Source organism: Uranotaenia lowii, chromosome 2 (assembly GCF_029784155.1).
Source record: "Uranotaenia lowii strain MFRU-FL chromosome 2, ASM2978415v1, whole genome shotgun sequence".
Classification (NCBI taxonomy): domain Eukaryota; kingdom Metazoa; phylum Arthropoda; class Insecta; order Diptera; family Culicidae; genus Uranotaenia; species Uranotaenia lowii.
Window position 1 is genome coordinate 139,587,108 of NC_073692.1, and position 24,409 is coordinate 139,611,516.

At 33.5% G+C, this 24,409-nt stretch overlaps 1 protein-coding gene across 1 annotated transcript in view; it reads left to right on the top strand.

The window, feature by feature from the left end:
• Positions 1-1,672: 1,672 nt before the first annotated feature.
• The window catches only part of LOC129745950 (testisin), a 56,525-nt gene continuing 33,788 nt past the window's right edge, over positions 1,673-24,409 (top strand). Inside the window, exon 1 of the mRNA XM_055739349.1 lies at positions 1,673-2,231. The gene's annotated coding sequence lies outside the window, so the exon portion shown is untranslated. The remainder of the gene's footprint in view (positions 2,232-24,409) is intronic.

Sequence of the window (24,409 nt, forward strand, 5' to 3'; positions counted from 1 at the left end):
ATGTTTACAAAAATTTGGCATTTTTTTTTATTTTTAGATCGTTTTTCAAACTTTTTGTCAATTTGAAATTTCCCTGATTTTCTAGCATTTATATTCAGAAAGCCGATTTTATATTACTTCTAGTGGTGGAATTACATATGCGATGCGATAATTAACAACAATATGAAAAACAAAAAAGTGAAATACTTTCTAAATATTCATGCGTTAGCGCAAACTACCGCTAGCAGCTGTTGTTCTTTTACAAATTGAGTGGGACTGGACGGCAAAAACGACCAAATCATAAGGTGGTTCGTATCAGTTGAGTATTGGAACGCAGCCTCCACTCCTTTCTATCTGCGCCAAAAACGCTGAACCTACTGAAAATCAGCTTCCTTTGAAAATTCGTCAAACATTCTGCGGTCCGTATTTTGATAATCTAAGAGTGCAAAAATGTGCCAAATAAATTCAGCTTTACACTCGTCTTTTCAAAATTTATCTGCTGTTATTTAAACAATTCTGACGGATCATTGATTAAAAAGTACGGTTTTAACACAACTTTTTTACATTTCTTGTAGTCATGATCTTTAAGAAATAAAAAAAAATTATGTCCAAGGTATAGATTCTAACTTCAGCTTTCATGGACACTAAGATATTTTTTGAGCATTTCGTATATACATAATATACAGTCTTTTTCCAAAGCATGTATTTTCGGATTTTTATTCTTTGACTTTGAAAAATGAAAAATTGAAGTGTTATTGTTAAAAATTGTCTGAAAAACATACTTGAGTTACATAACATTAAATTTTGTAAAAATCGGTTGGGAAACAAGAGAGTTATAGTGGTTTCAGTCAGGAGTGTCAAATTGACACTCCAGGGGCTGTAACGGGTAAAATATGAGGGACGGATGAGAGTTAAAGCATTTTTTTTTATTCAACTGACCAAAATGTGTACCTTGAGTGGAATTTTAAAAAAAAATCAATGCTTTCAGAAGATGCGGGTTTTTGTGCACTTAAACTTTGCTGAATAAAGTTGGTTGTTTGTATCATTGTATGAATGGATATTGTATGGATATTTTTGCATAGAATGTATCAAATTTCTCTTACCAAATAACTACTAAAAAAAATCAAAATTTAAAGAAACCATCAGAAGACCATAGTCAAAATTATAGCTAAATCTGATAACGGGAAGGAATTGCACTGAATCTCAAGAATGAAAGGGATTCTGAGACATTGTGTTCTGAAGAAGCATAAAACACTGGTTTTTCATAAATTATTTTCTCTTTGCCAATAGATCGCTTATTTACGTTAATTTTATTAAAATTTTTATATAGACTATCATTTCACCTGAAGACTGCAACTGGATTGGACTTAAAACAAAAAAGTCAAAACGATCCATAGATTGTTTTATGAACAACAAACTTTGTTCAGCAAAGTTTAAGTGCTCCAAAATCCGCATATTTTGATGCCATTGGTTTTGCTTTTTTATTCCAATGATTTAAAAGATTTGAATTTAACATATTATCTACGTTTTTCCGGCATTTTATGATTTGATTCGAATTTTCCTTCGGAATCAGATACAAAGAATCTCGTTTGGCAACCACGATGCGTGTTGACTGTTTGATTCGGTACCACAAGCCATCCCAAGCCAGCGACCTAGCGCAACTTGGCCGGTCTTGCTAGTCTTGTTCGGTAAGTCGATCAGACCGGTTCGTCGCCTATCTGCCTGTTTTCGGTCGTTTAAGTCTCTCTTCAGGAAAGAAAAAAACAATCACGCGCATCTTGGCCTGCGCTTGAGGGGGTGCTTCCAGTTGATCGTGGGTGTAACAACAGGGTGGCTCAAAGTTTCTTAATGTGAAGGAAAGAGAGAAAAAGAGGAACCTCTCTCGGTTTATCAACAAAGTGCAAAGTGAATCAAAGTGTGTGCGAGGGATTGGAGTTAGTGAGGCCGCCGAGCCAAATTTCCAATCTACGACCGACTAACGACGACGACCATTTGGTTCCGGTCCTTGGGGGGAAAATTTGAAAATTATATCCATGAATTGGTCTGGCTACTGGAGCTGCTGCTAGGTGACCGTCTTGTGGTTTCCGAGAAGAGCAGGAAGCAGGAAGAAGCAGGAAAGGGGATTTGGCACTGGAAGACGACGACGATATCTGCAGGCAGCTGCTGTCCCGGTTTAGTTTACGGTGCCCCGGGGCCAATCCGGCCTGTACGATCGCACGGTGTCATTTCGGTGTCATCCCTGGTGCTACTAGGTTTGTTATTTTTATGATTTTTATAGGTTTGGTGCTGCTGTTGTTTTATGTGCTGGCGCGTGTTCATTTGGGAAAAAATATTAATGACAAAATTAACTGTGTTAAATTTGAACTGCACGAACATTAAGACATAAGTGAGAGTAGGAAAAGTATCATATTACGGAAGTGTTTTGCTAGGAAGCAAAAAGAAGTTGTGCAGTGATTTTTTTGATTAAAATACTCAAGCGATATTTTATGATCAAAATTTAAAACTTGTTTTAATACTGAGCAATACGATCAATAATTGCAAAATATAACAAGCAACGATACTCATTGAAAAATCGATGAAAATAATGGTTTGTTTAGTCGAAAACTTATCAAAAGTACAAAAATAATCTTCAAAACGTTAAGAACTGTAAAAAAGAATAAAAAAATTAAATTCTTAATATAGATTCATCTAACTCTTTTTATTTCCTTTAAACTTCGATCACAAGTTTTCATAAAATCTAACTCTTTTTATTTCTTTTAAACTTCGATCACAAGTTTATGAGTTATCTACAACCTAACGTTCTTTTTGAGGGATGGGTCTTCCTTCACATGGGCTAGCAGTAATATTGTGTCACTTTTTTAGAACTTGGCTCATAGACATAGATTTTTGGGTCTAAATTTTACATTTTTCTAAGACTCTACGGGTATTTTACACATTTTATTTATTTCACACACCGTCTTGGATTCAAATGTTCCACAGACTGATCTTAATATCTAAGGTTCTTAATCCTATGTTTAAACATCGTTTTGGACACATTAAAATCAAACAAATTGTTCTCAACATGAAAACAGCTGGTCAGAGGATTATTCTGTCCGTAAGTAGTGCGGTGCATGCCTAGTGCTAAAAGTTGTCTTCCTCGCAGATGTCTGGATGGTGCAAGAAAGCATACTTCATTAAGTAGAGCTGCACAATCCACGTTGCCGGTAACCAGATCAAACACAAAAAGCCGTTTTAGTTTTACACGTCTAGAAGAGAGGGTTTTTAAATTCATCAACATGCACCGACTCTCATAATCCGGAAGATTGATGGGGTCGTTCCACGGAAGTGACCTGAGAGCGTAACGAATGAAAGATCGCAGCACTCTTTCGATTCGAAGACTCCAAGATGTATGGTAAGGAGCCCACACACAAGCGGCGTACTCCAATACACTTCTCACCAAGGAACAGTACACAGCTTTAAGAGTGTATACATCCTGAAAGGATTGTGAATTGCGCCTAACGAATCCAAGAACATAGAAAGCCTTCGCTGTGATGGCACTGATATGGTCGCCGAACGTTAGTTTTTTATCAACGATGACGCCCAGATCATTCATGGAGCTGACTTGATCGATGCTGGTACCGTTGATACTATACTCGAAGCAGACATTGGACAGACGGCGACTAAAAGTTATGGACTTGCATTTTTTTTTTGTGTTCAACTGCATCCCATCACAGGAGAAGCTCGTCGATGTCAGGTTGAAAAGCGTGACAGTCTAGAGCAGATGAGATTATTTTGTAGATCTTAAGATCATCAGCATATAGCAGCATATAGGATTTCAGACGGAAAGTCAGGTCGTTCACAAAAAGAACAAACATCAAAGGGCCTAGAATACTGCCTTGCGGGACACCCGAGGTCAAATCAAAAATACGCGTGCGATCTTGACAGACGCTCTTCGATCGGTCAAATACGATTGAAGCCATTTGGTAATCCAAGGAGGAAGACCCATGTGAACCAGCTTTTCAATGGCAAGTCGATGAGGAACTTTGTCGAAAGCCTCACTGAAGTCAAAGTAGACTGCATCCACTTGTCGACGCTTCTCGATTTCGGTTGATAGGTAGTTAGTGTAACACATCAGATTTGACACTGTGGATCGCTTCTTAAAGAATCCGTGTTGATAGTCAGAGATCAAGTGACGAGTGGCGTTACAGAGCGCCGAGTGAACCATGCTCTCAAAGACTTTGGCTATGCAACACAGGATTGAAATTCCTCGGTAATTTTCCACGGAATTACGACAACCGGATTTATGTATCGGAGTCATGGCCGTAGGAACGGGGGGGGTTTTGGGGGTTAAACCCCCCCCATGAGGGTCCAAAAAAGCAAGCCGGCTATTCTAATCTACACTCAAAATTTTAAATTCATAATCAAATTATTATAATAGAGCAAAGATATTCAAGAGTAACTATCTGAACTAAAAACTAATACCAAAACCTCAAAACCCCATTTCAAGTTCAAAATTCTGCTACAGTTTTTCAAAATTTTCTCACTTGTTCATAGAATAAGGTTGTCAGATTTTTTTCAGCCCGTATCCGGGCCGGACAAATCCGGGCTGTTTTATATAAAAACCTGGCAAAATCCGAGTATTTGATTTCAAAATTGTCGACCAAATCCAGGCAAAAACCGGTCAATTTTGATCAAAACCTAGGGGTTGCTCATCAAACTTAAGTTTCAACCAAACTTAAGTTTGATTTAAACAATTCTTAAGAATGAGAATAAAAAAAATCGGGCTTTTCCAATGAAATCTGGGCAACCGGGTCGGACCGGACTTTTCCCAAATTTAATATTAAATATCCGGGCCAATTTAAACGGAACCGGGAATTTTGGCAACCTTATCATTGAAATTCAGATCTTAAAATAAATTTTTTAATTAAACCCGTTTTGGAAGTTTTGGGTCCATATTCCCATAACAAAAATTGTATTTCGACATATTTTGGTATTTCTGATTTTATAAGTTTAGAATTCTTGATTTTCAGTTCGAATAATCATAAGAAATTAGGAATGAAAAGCTGCTTTGAAATCCTTGTTCGAATTCGGTTTGCATTTCATATCAAATTTGAATCATGTTTTTCGAAGATAAAATGAATTTTCAATATTTGAATAATAGTTTTCAGTATATGGAAAAAGAAGAAATTTGTTTTATATTCAAATTCGAAGCTCTTGAACTTTATTCTGACACAAAATTTAAACATTTAAAGCTTCTAAGTGGCGATCCAAAATTGAAAACCAGATTCTGATTCATCATTCGAAATTCACATTTTAAATCAGATTCACAAAACAGATTAAAAATTTAAAATTGAAATAATGAATTAAGATTAAACCAGCACTACAGAATTCAAATAATAGATTCATGAATGAGGGCTCAGAGATTTGGCTCATCAAAATTTGATCTGGAATTAAGATTCAGAAAAACGTATTTTATGTATATTTCGGAAATCGTTTAGAAATTCAGAAACAGATTCAAATTTCAATTTTTGAATTTATGTTTAGAACTCAGAAAAAGATTTAGCTTGTGAATGAGTTTTTCAATCAACATAAAATTGTTGAGAAATTCAAAAGAACATAAACAAAAAAATTTGCAATTCAATTTCCAGATTTCAAAGATTTTAATCAGAATTCAGCTGAAAATCACAAATTTAAGTTAATTTTCTAAGTTTTGATTCATGCAAAATATCCCAAATTATATTTAAAAAAACATCATTCACAGGATTTTTAGTACGGAATTGATTTTTTATGAAAAATATTGCCTGTTTAAGAAACATGTAGGGTGATTTGCCAATCGTTGTCCCCTAACCCATTGTTGCACAGCATGACTTAAATTATCAATATTTCGGCTGTTTTTCAACTTTTCCTCAAAAATAAAACTGAATCATGTAATTCGGAATGTTTTCTGATGAAATGAGGCCTTTGTGATATTTTCTGCTGGTAAGTGTGTTTTATACGACAGTTTTAATTTTTTTTGGTTTTTTCGCGCAGTTTTTGTGCTAATTGTTAACAAAAACCTTAACATTCCTTCTACGGCAAATAAGGTTTTACGTCAGAACAAAACATTTTTTGTATCAGTTTTCTATACGAAACGTTTGTTAGGCAATTTTAACACCATGATTTTGAAAAAAAATTTGATCCATACTTAACCAGAAAATATGTTGGATCGTGCAATAATTGGTCCGCTCAATCTTTTCCTGCCCCATTGTTGTACATAATTCCGCTGCAAAATTTGTTTGGAAGTTTCAAATTTATAAATACGTATACCTCCAACAACTTTGTTTGGTTGTTTTTACAGCTAAAAATAGCAATAAAAATTTTGGAAGCGATTGATTAAGTCCTTAATTATAACAACGTGCTCTGAATAAGTATGGTGGCTTGTACGGAAAATCCAAATTTTCATTCAAAAACCATCATACTGTACTGAAAGTTCAAAAAACATAATTTTGTATTTTTAAAATATTTTTTGGTTCTTGCAATACATTGCATGTGAACAAAAACTAAACCTAACTTGTACCCCAGAAATGATATTCGTTGTCATACAAAAAATTCAAAAAAGGGATTTTTTTTTTAATTTTAGTGTTTTGACAGCTAATTTGAAAGCTGTTAAGCCGGATGAAAATAAGAATCGCATTATACTGCTTTGTACAGCCAATAAGTGTGATGATTTAAAACTTTCGTAAAAACATGTCATAAAATTATTGAAAGCTTCAGAAAGCAAATCCTGCAATTTTACAATACTTTTGAATGAATTACGATTTCAATAATTCAAAGACACTTTCTATATCCAAAAGTTTATTTTTTCTACCATCAAATCTTAAAAATGAAGTTTTGAAATTATTTAACTCGTTGAAAAAACTTATGTATGTATGAAAGTTGGGCAATTTGCATTGTCTGAAAAGTGTCTAAGTCAACTCAACTGCATTGACTTTGAGAGACAACTTTTTTATCAGATTTATTTTGAAATCCTTTATCGCGACCATTTACTCAACATTTTATGGAAAGAATCTAAAAGCTGTTCTGAAAAAATCTGTTTCTCCGATTTCGTGTCAACAAATCTAAAAGAATTTTATTCCATATCAACAGTGATCCCTTTGATATTGTTATTAATATTGTCAGAATATTGTACAGGAGGAAAACTACGACCCTTAATCCCAAAAACTAGAAGTCGAAGGTTGGAAGACCCGAAATATTACTTATCTAGCGTGCAATTTTCTCAGGAATTCAAATCTGCCGTCGAGCTGCCGTCACTGGAGACATCTATGTGAAACTTTATTTGGCTTTAATATAACTTTTTGAAAAAAAAAATTCTTATACAAAATTGTAAATCATGAGCATAAATCAATCAAACGATCTGAAACTTTGAGCGTGGTTGTGTCCATTTTCAAGTTTTAAATTGAGATTCGTTATGTAAAAATCGATCGACTTCCAAGCGAGTCCTTAAACATTTGTTTTATAAAATCGCATCTTCTTCATAGGGGTAAAAGGGGGCAAAACAGATCACGTTCTCTAATCTTTTCGCCTAAGAATAGCCACTTAAAAATTAAGCATTAAATACCTTTCAGTTCATTCTATGGGATTTTAAAGACATAAAACTTTATGTTGGTAGGACATATAAAGAAAAAGGCTCAACACTGGGCAAATTAACACTCCACTCAAATGGCTGCAGGTTAATTAAAAGGTGATTTTGAGTTTCTGAGAAAACTTCACATGTGATAAATGCTTTTCCAGACACTCAAACTGGCTGCTTTGTGTTTTTTTTTGCCGAATTGGAATTTGAAAGTGCATTGGACGGTTTATATGGAAGTACCCACCCCCCCCCCTCCCCCTCATAAGGGGCCGTCTAAAAACTAGATTGCATTTGAACTAGAAGTTCACATAATAAGCTTTCGTAACAAATATCAGCCTATTCGACCTCATGGTGACTGATTTTTAAAATGTGCAACAATTGGAAAAACCGGGCAACATTATGCTCGACACAAAAGTTGCCTGTGCAACTATTGGGCACAGACAAGCTGTTTTAAATGATTTTTTAAATTTTTATGTCACTTTTTTCAAACACTTGAACTTTTGGATCTAGTTGATCAATCCTGTATGAGTGCATCGACAAAAAAAAATCGAGTGAATTTGGTTGAAATGACTAAAATACAGCATAAACACCAAAATCATATGCTTAGGTGTGCAACGATTGGCAAATCACCCTACTTGATCTTCACCTAAAAAATCTACACAAATTTTCTTATTTTTTCGGTGTATTGTTTAACATTATTAATTTTGCAGCTTTTTTCAAAGCCAAACTTCAAACTAAAATCATAAATTTAGTTCAAGTTTGCATCAAGCAAATTTGATTCAAATTTCTTTTTGTATCTCTTACTGTTTTTTTTTTTTTTTGAAAAAGTTTATTTATTTTCATCAAAGGTTAGAATCTTGGAATTTGCAAAAGAGTTTAGAAAATTGGGCTTGTTTGATTTGAGTATAGAATAAGTTTTTTTAAAGAAATTGAAGGCTACCCTAAAAAGAACTTATGAAACAACATATGAACAAATGAAATAACTTTGATCTACCAGACTTTTAAACAAATTCAAAAATTTTAACCATCGATGAAAGCAAATTTCATATTTTGTTTCTAGAGGTTTCATTAAAAAAAATTAGCTCACCCTTTAGGCTAATGACCACTTTTCTGAAGTTGCTTTTTTAAGGTTTTATTAATGACACTTTACTATCCTTATGGCATTCGTGTCTTCTCTTAAGTTACAATTTCATACGAAAACTTTTAATGGGTACTTAAAAATAAATAATCATATAGTAACAAACATAATTTGTTTTTATTTTTTTTATTCGTGTGTTTTTAGTCAAAAAATCATAGGTAAAAATTAGTCACCAAAACCCCCCCCATGAGTCGGTTCTTCTTACGGCCCTGATCGGAGTTATCGAGGTGGTCTTCCATATGGCAGGAAACTTCCGTTCGTGAAGAAAACGATTGAAGAGCAGACAAATAGGCAGCTTCAGTGATTCTGCACATTCCCTCAAAAATACTGGTGGAAGTAGATAGGTTCCAGGACCTTTTTTGACGTTCAGCTTTTCCAATTCTGATAGAACATCACGTTGCGTAAAGTTCAAGGATGGTAGCGTAATGTCATGCGTAAGAATGCCCTGTCTACTCGCATCAGAAAGTTCAGGTGAATTGAGATTGTTCACCCTGCTGAAGAAGTCGGCAAACAGATTGGCCGATTCCTCAGAAGAATCTGCGGACAATTCGCGGTACTTCATTTGCTCAGGTATACAGTTGCTTAACTTGCGGTTCTTCACAAACGTCCAGAAATTAGATGGGTTGTCCTTCAGGTTTAATTCTATTCGGTCGTCATAAGTTTTTGATTGAATGATATTGATGTTAATATAAGCAAACAATTTTCTATATAAGTCTGGCAGTACCCTACTTAAGTTCAGGTCGAACTCGATTCTTTTTTCGGAACGGATAATCAAATCTGTCCGATAATAGAGTCAGAAAATTTCACCCACGGAAACTTTATTTTGATTTTTCCTGATTGTGACACAAGGATTTAAATGCTTTTCAAAAGTACACTTTCAGTACCGTTCATAATACTATAGAAACAAGATGCATGCATACTCAAACTTCAACTTTGAACTTTTGTAAAGTTTTGATCTGATAATTGTTTTCGTTGACAATTTTATTTAAATTTAAAATAATTAACTAACAACCAATTATCTGAAAATATGTCATTTCTTAAATTGGGTTCCTGAATGAGAAATAACAGTTCTACGAAAATTTAACTTTTTAGCCTCTACCATTTAAACTGCAATATTTCATAAATTAGGCAACGCTGATTATTGAAATTTTTACAGTGATTTCTCAAACATCGAACTTTTAGTGTCAAACTTTTTAAATCAATTAGGTTCAAGATAACGCCCCGTAAATATTTCAAGGTTCAGCTGAAAATGCGATTTCTTAAAAATTTTGGACGGTTCTTTGCGTATGAAAATAATATTTTCTATCCAGCAACTAGTAAATCAGTTTTTCAATTTCTTTTCTTAAAATTACAAGGTTCTGATTTCAAAACACGAATCAATCATTTGATTCTTTTTCCTTTTTTTCAAATATCATGGAAATTGTTGAACTGAGCGCCAGAGTTCTACGACGAGGAATATATCAGATGATAGTTATCAGAGAATGACAAATATGAATTCAACAAAAGTTGATGGAGCAAAGAATTTTTCAAGAAAAAGATGCTCAAATTAACGAGATGAATGATCAAGATTATGAAGAGTGTTTCGAATGTCAATGATGTCAATGATTCTTTATTCTATGTTGGCGATAATACATTTTTTTTCGAAATCGTTTGCCAATATGAAAACAATTAAGGTTGCAGAAATTGCGAAGAAATATTTAAGAAAATAACCTTGAACTTCAAGAATGAAAGCGCACAAATTTATTATTTTGTTAATTTTTTTCTTAATTTTTAAAAGCATTAACTACAAAATGAAGGCCAAATTATTGTGTAATTATTTATTTTCAATGTTGAAAAAATCACGAAAAAAGATTAAACGGAACAAACGAGTCCGCCCTGTAATTATTATAGCATAAACTACTATTGTCATCCACTCATCTCATTGAAAATGGGGATCTAGATTTTTAAAAAGCTTCCTATAATTTCACGTGAGGAAAAATATAAAAATTAAACAGAGGTGATTCATTGGAATTAATGGCTGTCTTGTATTGTTTTTTCAACCAATTGATGCATGCTGTTTTTTTAAATGACTATAGGTAAATTTCAGAAAGAAAAAAAAGTAAATTCAGCATTTTAAAAAGAACAAATTGTGACAAATTTCCATACAAACTTGAGACTTGTTGAGCGTTCCCATAGATCAAATTAATCTTGGCAGATTGCCTGGCTTTTGAAACAAAATTAAAAAAAAATTTGTCTGGCCTGGTTGTCTGATTTTTGTTGAAAAAAATCTGGGTTTTACCCGGTTTCATTCTATTTAATTTCCAAATTTAAAAAAAAATGCGTTTGAAACGAAATTTGTTCTAGCAAATTTTTGAAAATAATCATAGAAGGTTTTTTGAAGGCATAAAATACGATTAATGCTGATATATTTTTACTAAAAAATTTATTTTTTCAATCCTTTTTTTAATTGTTGTTCAGTTATTCCTGGGTTTTGATCTAATTTGACCGGATATTGCCCGGTTTTTTGTCAACAATTTTGAAATCAAATGCCTGGATTATGCCTGGTTTTTATGAAAACTAGCCCGGATACGCGTTTAAAAAAATTCTGGCAAACTAAAGTTAAACCAAATATGCTGAAATTCGGCAAGATGCCTTCTGACAGATGAAGAAACGATTTGAGCTCCCAACTTTTCAATACCGAAACGTATCTTTATTTTTGGACCATCCTTACAAACTGATCTTATATTAAACTGAATTTCATGTTTAACAGCTCCATGAACGTTTCCCAGCAAACATTTTTGTAGGTATATTTCTCAGCAACTTTGTTATACGTTTCATATACATTATAGAATGATCGTATGAAACTCGAAAAAACAGCATTTACCTACCAAAGTGGAGGCAATATACATACAAATTTTTAACTTCTGGCTAAAGCGATAAGAGTATACGATTTCGACATCATATTCATACATACTGGAAGAATGCAAGAGAGCACAAACTTTTTCCTCTCAACGCATGCGAACCGTTGCCAGCGACAATATTTGCTGCCTCTGTCATTGGGCATTTCTTGCAAATACACCATCTGATTTTTAGCAATCTGGTTGCACTGCTGGTCGCGAAGAGAACAACAAAGCTGTTCTCTCTTTTGACCCATGCGGGAGAAAAAAAGTAGCTTTATCGTCTTCAAAATCCGCAAACATGGCGGACTTTTAATCATATCCGATACACTATTAATTTTTTTTGAGTAAATTTATGTCAAATTGGATGCACAAAATGAAGCATTTTTTTTGACGTAAATTATGACCCATCAAACATTTATGAAGGTATAACACAGGAACAACAGATTTATTCAAACAAATATACCAGATGAAAAGATTGTATTAAACTTACCAAAACAGCATATAGCTACAAAATTGGAGGCGATATATCTACAACGACAAGATTCTAACGATTCGATTTTCCCACAAAAAGCAAAATAAACGAAAAAAAATTTCACCGACCGAGATTTGAACTCCAGTCCTCCGAGTTGGCTGTCCGATATCTTACCTCGATGCCAACTCATCAACTGATATGATACACACTATAGCTCTATGGGTGAGATTCTCTTTTTATGAGAGGAGACCGGAAAGAATGTTAATTGAAGGACCGCCCATTTATCGTAAATCAGTTTACTCTAATCGTAAATATTGTATTAGCAAATTCTCAACGTTTTGGAGACATATTTACGAATTGACTAAATTGCTATCCGATTCAACTTTTTTCAGGCAAAGCTTGTCGTAAATGAATGATGGAAAATAACTCAATACCCACGTGTTTACGATGGTTATTGAAAATGTCATAATATTCGATTTGGATTATCATTTCTAATACAATTTCATGTTAGCGCTACAGAAATTACATAGCGTTGAGCAAAATTTGGGTGGAAAAAGCATTTGGAGACATACATTTCTGGAAAAATAAATTTTCTTGGACACAAACTTCGGGAAATTTTCACAGTTTGCAGATGACTATCAAGTTCACGCTATTTTAAATTTCAATAATTGAAGTTACAGAAAGCTTTTGCACTATTCCAGTTATTTGAAACATAAATTACGTTTAATATTTAACTAATATTCTTATAAACTGTGAAATTTTACTAAAATTATGTCCATGATTAATTATATCGCTTAAAACTTGTGCCTCCGAAAGCTTATTGTATGAAGTAATGTGAATAAATCTTAAACATTTTTATCCATCCAATGTTAGTATTTGAATTACTGTTTGTGTTGATTGATTATTTGGAAGGAAATTACTTCTTTAAGTAGTTGTTTTCGATGATCAGTGATGCAATTTCGTGATCGTCGACTGTTAGGTATTGATTAAAAAAATTGACATGCATTAGAAATTTTAGCAAATCACGAAGATGGTTTAACTGATTTTTATTTATCGTTTTTTTTTTTAATTTAAGTTTCAATTTTTTACAATTGATGAAATTTTTGGATTTAGTTCGTTAAACCACATAATCTAGAATTTTGATTAAGTGGTTTAACGAATTAAATCCAAAAATTTAAGTTATAAAAGGAATGACATGGATACAAAGGATCACTATAACTTATGATGACTTTTTATCAAAGTTGCTAGAAATATACTACACATTGCATGTTGTTTTTGCAATTCAATGAACAAATTAAATTCTGTTGACTTGAGATTTACATTATAGGCTTTGCCTATAAACCACTTTGAGTAAAGTAAGATAATATATCAAGAGCCTTTTTAGATCAATTTTTTTAAATTTTTTTTCGAGTGCAGCCAAACTGCGCGAATTCGGAAAGTATTTGAAAAATTAGGCCCTTTGACCTCCACCTATATTTGGGTATTAAAACCTTGCTGATCCTAAACGCCTCTTACATAATTCCTTATGTTATGAAAAGATGTAGGCAATCTATTCAAATTTAGTGATAAATTTATTTCTTTCATTCAATGTTTTTATGATGTGCGAGTATACCGAATGATTTTTCGAATTTCAAATTACACCGGTGGTAAAACGCAAATTTCGTTATAACATTTATCAAATTTTGGACTGAAATCAAAATTCTGGAATCCGAAAAAATCTATGAATAATCAAGCAACTTAACAATAACTTTGAAGCTTGTTTTTTTTTGTAAAGGATCACCTGGACACCTGCACTTCTCTCTCTGATCATAAGCGCCTCAATTGTGTATCCGACGCATTTGAGTTTGACAATGCTCAAAAAAGCCGAACAGACTGAATAAAGACAACTTAAGATTAACATTTAACACCCAGTTCCAAGATGGGAATCGAACCCATGGCATCAGTTGACTAGCGATTACAGTCTTAGCACGCTAACCACTCGACCACCGAGACGTACATTTCTTCTGAACTCTAGGATGTATAAAGCTATTCGATGTCCACACTGTGCGATCAACATTTCGATTCCTGAAGTTTCAAATGCAATTCCAGAACGCGTATTAGTATGCTTTTGATAATCTAAAAAAAATTAATACTCAAACTGTGGTTCAATTTGGAAAAAAACATACAGCTTTTGTTTAAAAATTATGAAACATGTCAAAAAAATCTTTTGACCCATTTCAAGGAACTAGCCCCCAAGCTCCAGATCCTTTTTTTAGTTAGAATGAAAAATTTTACACATATGTTATTATGTTAAGATAAACGTCAACTTAAATATTAGCAATTTACTTAACAAAAAATGGAGAAAGTGGCGCGTCAGCGCTGTTTAGTGACGACAAAACTTATATCATTCACTATTTCTTTAAATCTTGACCAGGGAAAAAACTTTTGATATTAAAATGAAGAAGATTGACAGTGGAGATAAAGTTATTTTTCATGTACTCTACCAAATTACAAGTTATTTTCCAAAATATGTTCTAAAACTTTTTTGAGTAATGAAAATAAAATCCTTTACCTTATTGGTTTTCAGTGGTTGATTTCAAACCACAGGAACCTTTTACTGATGACAATGAAGTAGCTGGTCTCCTAATAATTCCGTCGATATTTGTCATCTCTCTAAGCATCAACTGCATATTCGTTACTACTGGTGGTTGGGATTTCTGGGATAACATCAACGGGTTTAAAAGGCATTCCTAGTCATCCAGTTGAAACAACTGTTCGATCAAATTCATAAATGAGCAAAATTGAATTCAATTTTGTTAAATGTTTAAGTAACGGAAACACGAGTAATTAACTGAGTGTCACAGAAATGAATCAAAATTCATCGTACCTTGGACTATGTTTTTGGAGGACAAGTTTGTTGACAATTACCGAATATTTTCGATAGGGCGGAATTGAGGGCAGTTGGGTGGGTTGATGTCCATTTCGACAAACTGCACCCCGATGTCCCGTTATCACTGTAGTACCTTTTTGCTGTAGTGGAAGCTTGCTAAATCTGGCCAAAACGTTATTTGTCCTTTGTGAGATCTTATGTACGGAAGAATACGTTTTTTCAGGCACTGTTCCTTGAACATCTTGGAGTCCATGGTCTTGTTTGTCACAAAAAGCGGGGTTTTTTTCGCCCGCAGCTGCAAATACCTTGCCAGATCAAACACTTTCTTGCAAACTTACCGGCAAAAACGAATTTTGACTTGCCGGGGACATCACCCCGACCAGTGACTTAAAACAATTTTTGGCCAGGAAGCTGTCCAAAATCCATCTTCCATCTGAAAAAAAAAACTGAGAAACTGGTACCGGATGACACTGTAAAGACTTTGATGGCGAGCATCAAGTGAAAATGCATTCAATTTTACAGTCAAGGCTCTTTCGATTAACTTTTCTTTTGATTTTTGAAGTAAATATATGTATAAAACCACCCTAAAGCTTTGATATGATTCTAAACGTTACAAAAAATGGCATGGTATTTTCAGTGTCGCAATAATTCTGTGTTCGTCATTTAAATTAAAGGGAGGAGTAGAGTAAATAGGCATACACCAGGTATGCCGTTCGATTGCATTTGCGTGTATTAGTTTGCGAACGTGAATGACTTCGAATTACTTTTTAAATTCTGTTGAATTGCTAAATATTACTTTAAATATTAAATATTTGTGTATTATAATACTTTTCAGCGGTAAGAATTCACTTCAAGAAAGCAACATTTTAAGCCTTTACAAATTTATCTTTGTCATTAACAATAAAACTTTTGAACAACTTACTTTGTGCTTTGATGTTCCAACATCGAGAACTCCAGAGCCGTACAGATTCGGAAAATCTTTCGAAACCGTCTGTCCAGAGTCACCGAAATAGAATATGACGTATCGATGTTACAGACCTGGTAGCGCGCTGATTCCTCACAGCCTTGATGATGAACATTTGGAACTCATCTGTATGGAAATGTCTAACAGTATCCCGATTTCATAATGCTCCAATATCGAGTACAGGATCTGCGTGCGTATATGAATACGAACCTAAAACTTCAATATTTTAATGGTCTATTTTTTGTTATGAAAGATTTCAATATTAAACTCACCTGTTCCCGTAGAAATCTTACCTTTAATAGGGTAATTGTTTGTCAACTTTTTTCTTCCTTTGCTGAATAAAACACTTCGGTTATGTTAACAAAAATATAACTTTTAAGTCTTTATTAATCTCAGCAAAAATCCAACACATCACAGTCACTTGTATTGGATCGGCAACCGTGAAAGTGCAGTGAAATGGTTAATCCGCCTTACACACTTTCATCTCGTTCCGGCCGGGTTAAGCCATATGCCTTTGTATATGCGCGCGACACTTTGCCGCCAATTTAGCCCCCCAGATGGCAATGGAGAAGCAATTCCCTTATAGCTAAATATGTAGGCTGGTTCGGATATTCAAATGAGGGTGCCATTACGGCTGACTTTCAGCAACACAATTTTCAGAGCACGCGGCGCTTCGATGACGCCGCCGTTATCTTATAATGGCAAGTGTTTCGATTCAGTGAATTGGGAGATTGGCGTCTATAATCTGAAGATTCTACATGCGGGACCACACCGGCAAAAGCCATTTTATTACCTGGTAATTATCTCGTGATGATATCGCTAGACTTTCGAGAGATAAGTACTCCGCAGAGGAGTAGATGCGATCATGGAGGATACGCTTCATGACAGGCTACAGATGGAGCTGATCGATGGTTTTCTTTCAGATGTTTTAAATGAATTAGTTTTTATTCATAAGCAGGTTTAAAATAGTTAAGAAGCTTTAATATCCTGAATTCAGTTTAAAATTTTTAAACAGCATCGAAATGATTTTAAAATTAACAAAGCAATAATCGAAAGAAAACTTTTGAATGGAAGTTAAAATTGAGAAAATGTCATTCCTCTACCTTGTACCAATTAATCAGAAAGCCTATGTTACAATACCCCAAAGCTGATTGAGATCAGAGCCCATATTTTATATGCACACAAATCAATTAAAATTCTTCTAGAAACGGCACAATTCGGTAGGCGACACAAAGAAACCCATATCTCAACCGTATTGTTGGTGGTTTGTTTTTCTTTCCGATTCTTCTTTTGCCACCGCGTTGAATGGATCCATTTCACTGCTCCATATTTTATCGGCGCTCGACTAGCGGCCACCATAAAAATAAGATTTCCTACGGAACAAATGTAAGGCAAGCAAGCTTAAGGGACCATAAATTTTGCAAAAGCATAAAACCGATGTTAGATGCCAATCCGAAACATCAGGGGGATTTATCTGATAGGATGTTTGTGCTTGCTTGAAACTGTGTCATAGGCACCGGATGGGAAATTCAGTTGATCTTTAGAGAATATGGTAAATGATCTTGAGTGGAACTTTTTACTTTTCCTAAGGTCTAGGCAATCGTTTTTTATGATTCGTATCGAAATGTCGCAAAAACATTTTTTCAAGATCGTCTCAAATGACAAAATATTTTTCATTTTTACTAAAATCTATGAAATGAAAAAAAGATTTCAAAACCTTAGAAAACATGCACCTTTTCTGCTGAAATTTTCACCAATCTATGCTGACTTTGAACATATTTTAATAAAACCCTTGACCATTATGAGCCGATTCTTAATGCTTTAAATAGTAGAGAAACTTATAAAAAAGAATTTTTCGGGTTTTTGTAACACCTTTTCCATCAAAATATCAATTAATTGCGTAATTTTTAAGGTTAAAAAATGATCTTGAAATAAACTTTATTTGATTTTGAGCGTTAAGGCTTAATTTTCTCGTATGTTAGGATAATGTGCCGTCATTAAGCTCACCCTCAATCTGATTTGGCACCTTAATATTGTTTTATATCAGCTTAAGGGACAGAAAAGATGTAAAATTTAGTTCGAACCAAACCAAAGATAACTTTAATTGGTGTCACAGCGTACCAAACCAGGCACATAAGAAGTTATGATTTTTTTTGGTACAAGAAATGTTTTTTGATTAGGAAAGCTTTCATGCATATTTTTTGGCATAATTCGAGAACTTGTTAAGCCAATAAAGTATAGTTTTAATTTCATAATAAGAATCAATCTTCATTTCCACTGCCATTATTACTTGAACTTTAAAGCTTTTGAGTTTTGAATGGATTTCCTAAATATTAAATTTTTGGCCAATCAAAAATCTAAATTTTTACTTTGAATAAGAAAACTATGATAAGATTTTTAATATAAACTGATTTTTCCCAACAAAAATATAAAATAGACCCAATTCATCATTAACATTCAATGAAAATAAAAAAGAAAGCATCATAGAAATGCATCGCAGAACTTTTGAATTTAGCCGCCAACCGTGGCCTAGAGGATAGCATTCAAGTCTTCTAAGCCAGAGGTCATGAGATCGAGTCTCGGTCACGGCATACATAGTACTCTTTCTGTGGGTTGATGGTATTAGCATTAGTAAAATGCTAGCCATTATTTCTTTGAAAGATGTACGCTTTAGTCTTAAATAGAATTTAGATCTCTTCAAAGAAAAATGAAGTTTCACTGGGATTCTATATGTGTGTGTTCGAATATAAAAACATATACATAATATAAAAACAAATCAGATTTTTTTTCTCAAAAACATCTTGGTTAAGAGCAATTTACAATTTTTGTATTACTGACTTTGACGTTACCTTCAAAAGTTGTTCGGCGCACATTCTAAAAATCATTCAATTTTACAAACGAATTGAATTTTTGAAATAAAAACTAAAATTTGAGTTTAGAAAATCGATTGATACTGCGAATAAAAGTGAAAATTGGATATCCTTTTTGAAGTAAGGAATGAAATAGAAGGGATATTTTGAGATCAATTTTGAAAGACAAAGTCTCTGTTATTTAAGTATAAACATCAATATTTTTACTTAAAAATCTTTAAAGTCGAAATTTAATTGATGTTTTCACAGTTACACAAAAATAGGAATGAAAGCTATTAAAGATGCCAGTAAAGATGACAGTAAAAAATGGTTCCGCTTAAAATCAGAATTCTTTCTTCAGTAAAACAGCTATTATGATTTATTCTAAAATATTCTACAAATCATCATTAGAAAGTAGAAACCAAGATCTATCAGCTGATTTAAAAAAGACGTTCGGATATAAACTCTATCCATACCGCTTGATCAACTGTTCCGAGTTGCGTCGAGTTGAGCCATTTAGTACCGCTTAAGATCATTTACCCTTCTTGAAATTTAAAAAAAAAATAACAATTTTATTCAGCTACTATTTATGATAGATTGGAAATCCTAATTTTGAGTGCAAGGAAGAATAAAAATTTAAATATATTAAAAAGCAAATTTAATAATTTTACACTGTAAACAATAGCAATTTTCAAGTTGTTTTTTTTTTATATTTTCAAAAATGATTGTCATCGTTTATTACTGAACGCTTCTAAAATTTAAATTTATATTGTGTTTTATTTTGTTCTCTTCAAACAGTAAGTCGCCAATTTAAGTAAACGCCCATGTATTTAAAACTGGTTTGTCTGTTCACGGTGTGAGGTGAATAAACCTAAGAGGCTTGAAATCCTTAATAGAACAACAAAACAAACAACAATGTTCACGATCTTCTTTAATTTTTGAAAATTTTCTTCAAGTTGGGAACATACATATAACTTTCTTTCGGATTTCTTTTTTAGAAAAATGTTCAAAACTCTGTTTAACCCTATATTTTAAAAAAATCGAATGAGTTCAGTGTATATTTAAGAGATTAAAAAACTTTCATGTCATCCGTACCAAATTAAAAGTTTTTTTTACAGAACATTTTTGTCGTTGTTTTTAATAAATATAAGTTGAGGGCTTTATGTAAATGGTTTTTGTTTTTTTTTTATCAAAATATAGCATTTGTGTTTTAGTCCAGTTGGCAAGGCAGTTGCTTTCTATGGCGATGTGGGTGAGTTCATGCCCAAAAGTAAACATCGAACACAGTTGTATCGGATAAGTTTTTCAATGACTGTTCAAGTAAATTTTTAATGTTTACTTTTAAAGTAAACTGCTAATCCATGAAATGAATTTTAAACTTTTTGTTCAATTTTTAACTGCTATTTCTCTAACATCTTTTAAGTCGGCTGAAGCTCAATAGGTTGAAGAAGCCATGATTCAACACTGTTTGTATTTCTTTAATAAGATCGATGGCTTTTAAAAACAGATAGATGTATTACAGGTACGTTATAGACTGTTCCGAAAATTGTAAATATACTTTCTTTCTTAAACAAAAAAACTACGATTTATCAAAAACATTGTATTCTTAAACAAACTTCAAAACGATGTTTTCCTTCTATTTGAAAACCATTCAGCATTAGTTTCTGAAAGGTAGACGAGTTCTCTTACTTTTTGCTTAGCAGTATCAGCATCAGCTTCTGCACAGTACTTTCTTCGACCATTTTTACCACTTAAGGCCAATATTTATTGAATTTTTCAACACTGTCCGCTGTTACTTCTGCTTACTTCGTATAAAGCTGTACGGATGTTGGACAACAAAGTTGATTGGGCTGATGCTTTAAATCTCTCGATAAAAGACGTCATCTTCTTGCGACTAATTAGGAAAATTGCTTTTAAAAGGCTTAATTGAGGTCCTTAGAGCCAAACTGATATAAGACAAAAATTGTATTTTTTAAGTTTATAATGCCGTCCAATTTTTCATTTTTCAAACTTTGTTTGAGTGATTATAAATACAAACTTTTGGAAAATATTTAGATTGGAATACTCATTCATTTTATATCATATTTACGTTTTGTTGCATGTTTTCATTGTTTGGGTGATTTTAAAAAAAACTTTTGGAAAATATTTAGATTGGAATAATCATTCATTTTATATCATATTTACGTTTTGTTGCATGTTTTCATTTATTATGTTGATTGTATTTACCAACTTTATAAATGTTAAAATCTGATTTAAAAAAAATATTGTTTACAATCGTACATCTTTTTTATGTCATTCCTAAGTCATCTTCACTATTGCTTTTGATGTTATCATTAGGTTGCCTGAATTTTTCAGCACGTTTCCGGGCTGGACGAATCCAGGCAATTTTATATAAAAACCTGGCAAAATCAGGGCATTTGGTTTCAAAATAGACAATCAAAAATTCGGCCAATATCCGGGCAAATTTGGTCAAAACACAGAAATTACTCAGCAAAAGTCGAGGAAAAAAATTGAGAAAAAAAATTTCACCAAAATTAATCAACAGATTTTAAATTGTAATGAAGACTTTCAAAAAACCTTTCATAATAATTTTTAAAACTTGGTTTCATTTTAGAGGCATGAATAAAAATATTTATATCACAATTGGATTTCTTTTTATTTGATTTGTCAAAAAAGTGAATAAATCCGGGCATTTTTCAATGAAATCCGGGCAACCGGTCCAAGCTGGATTGTTCCCAAATTTTGGGTAAAATATCCGGGCAAGGTAGGATAAAACCGGGCAATCTATCAACCTTAAGTTGTAAAAGTATGTTGTCAATTAACGCGATATCAATTTAAAATCATACCAGAAAGAGAAGTTTTAAATCTGATTATTTTTACATTGACAAAATCGGGTCAAAAAGGTGACAAAATCGGGTGCAGTCATAATTGGCGCGTGACAAAATCGAGGATTCAGTGTAGTTATGAGGTTTTTCAACAGAAATTTCAAATAATTTTTCTCTGATGCTTATTCATTCTATCACAAAAAACATTTTAAGCCACAATATTTGAGGAAGCTTGAACAAATTTAACCTTAGTTTTTTAATCTTCAAATGATAACGATATGATTTTCTATCTTTTCCATGTGTTTTTCAATGAAAACACTGTGTTTTAAGCTTGTGAACATATACGAACGGCTTCTTTTGAAGATAATGGATTATTCCACATTTCAAGGTGGATGATCTCCCTGTACAATGATTTATTCAAGTTTAAATATTATCCCTTAAATTGAAAATAGGATTTAGTGCAATGTTTTGCAGTCGCAGTTATCCGTACAAAGGTTGACTGAAAAGCGGTGAGCGTGTAAAACTCCGATAGATTTTACACTGATTTGACAGACAATTTAGTGCGCTGCGATTAATATCTTAGAAATTCCTAAAAAGACTTCTGATGTAACCTTGTTGAAAACTCACTCTGCATGTTTTCAATTGTTTCTGCATTTTTCGTTGTTTAATTCCACACAATTTTACGAATTGTTTTTTTAATATTGAAAGTCCCACTGAAAGTTTTTTGCAGTTATCAAAAAAATATGTAGTCTCGAAACCGAAATCACACATTTTATAAGGTAATGAAAAAGGTTATATTTGAGTTATATTTCAATTTATCTATTTTTTAACACAACTATCCCGTTAACTATCATGGAGAGTATTCAATATCATAATCGTTAGATTTTTTTTTATTATTCGCAGTAATTAAATGCTTTAAGTATTCTCATGATTTGATGGTAGAACTGACCACATTGTTGATCAACAATAACCCTAAAGTTATAAATTGGCCTATGAAATTAAATTCTTCAAAACATAAAATGCCAGATTTAAGATCTTATTGATTTCATGAGTTGAACATGAGAAAATCCACGCTTTATTGTCTAATCCCCCGTTTAAATTGTTACTCGGCTATCGAAGCGTTGAAATAGAAGCCTTCTGCTTATGTTTATGCTTATGATACATAGACAGCCAGATCTTGTCAGCATCCCGGTGAGTAGTAAAAGTACATTTACTACTCATCTTTACTTGGCCGGGCCCACTGTGCAGTAGTGGACGCAGAGATAACTGGAACACAGGGAGAAAGAAACGTGGGCAACAGTACCATACGTTCCCAATATTATAAAATGTTTAAGTTATTCTCGATGGGAGCACATTTGCTAAAATTGATTGGGCTCCTTGATGATTATAGTCGTTGAGATTTCTTCCTTCTGTGGATATAAATGAGGTTTTTAGGCACAGAATTCCAAAACTTCGTGACATAGTAAAATTATTTATGAATAGATAGTAGTTCTGCATTTAGTCAAATCTCATGTTAAAAATTTGTATAACATTTGTATTAAAAGATTCATAGGATTGCATGTTTTGAGATTTCCGTGCACCATCATCTCTAATCCTCTAATAACCTTGGATATAGCGCCTTTGCTCGCTCGTGGAAAGAAACTTTGAAGGAGCAGCAAGACAAAATTAGTATAGTAACGAGTTTTTTTTAATTTTCTCATTTAAAAAATAAATTCAATTCCTTAATCACTTTCCAGAAGGTAGCTCAACGAACCATATAGTTTTAAGATTCAATAAATATTTTGAAGATTATTTTCAAATTGGAAACATAACCGTGAACTTATAAAATCACTTACTTGAGGAGAGGCGCCCTTGTCAAGCCAATAATGGTTTGACAAGCTATATTTATGTTAGTGTTGCGCTGGGAAAGCCGTTCGTAACTGAAGGGTGATTCGATCAAAATTTGGTCAAGGGAAAACGCGTGTAAATCGGTGAAATCGTTTATTTAAAAAATCAAATTAAATTTCTTTTTCAAGTTTAATTAGTTCAAAATTCAGGAAAAATATTCAGCTAGGCTTCCGCTTTTCCAAATCCGAATTGCCGGGCCTTATGCTTAACCCCTGCCATCAGATTTTGTACAGCCACCTTGTCCACCTTCTTCGCCGCAGAAAGCCAGTTTGCCTTGAACTGCTGCTCGTTCTTAGCAGTTTTTTTTTTCGGTCTTCTTTAGGTTCCGCTTGACAATATCCCAGGGTTCTTGTTCTTTGGAACCACCTGCACGTTGTTGGCGGCGTACCACTCCATGGCCTTTTAACCGTAATGGCAAGATGCCAAATCCGGCCAAAACAGTACGGAACAACCGTGTTTCGTCAGAAAAGGCAGCAGACGTTTATTCAAACACACTTTCACGTAAATTTCTTGGTTGACAGTCCCGGAAGCTATGAAAATGCTGCTTTTCAAGCCACAGGTACATATGGCGTGCCAAACCAGATATTTCTTCGCGATCTTTAACAGTTTCATGTGCTTGAAAATATCTGCTTCCTTTCCCTTTTCTTTTGCAGTATAAAACTCCTGTCTCGGAAGCTGCTTGTAGTCGGCTTTGACGTAGGTTTCGTCGTCCATTACCACGCAGTCAAACTCCGTCAGCATCGTCGTGTACAGCCTCCGGGATAGCGCTTTGGCCGTCGTATTTTGTTTATCATCGCGATTTGGAGTCACTACCTTCTTGTAAGTCGATAGTCCGGCTCGTTTTTTGGCTCGATACACGGTTGTAGACGATACACCCAGCTTATTTGCGGCATCTCGGAAAGAGAGGTTTGGGTTTCGCTTGAATCTACCGGCAACTCTCTTTGTCATCTCAGCGGCTT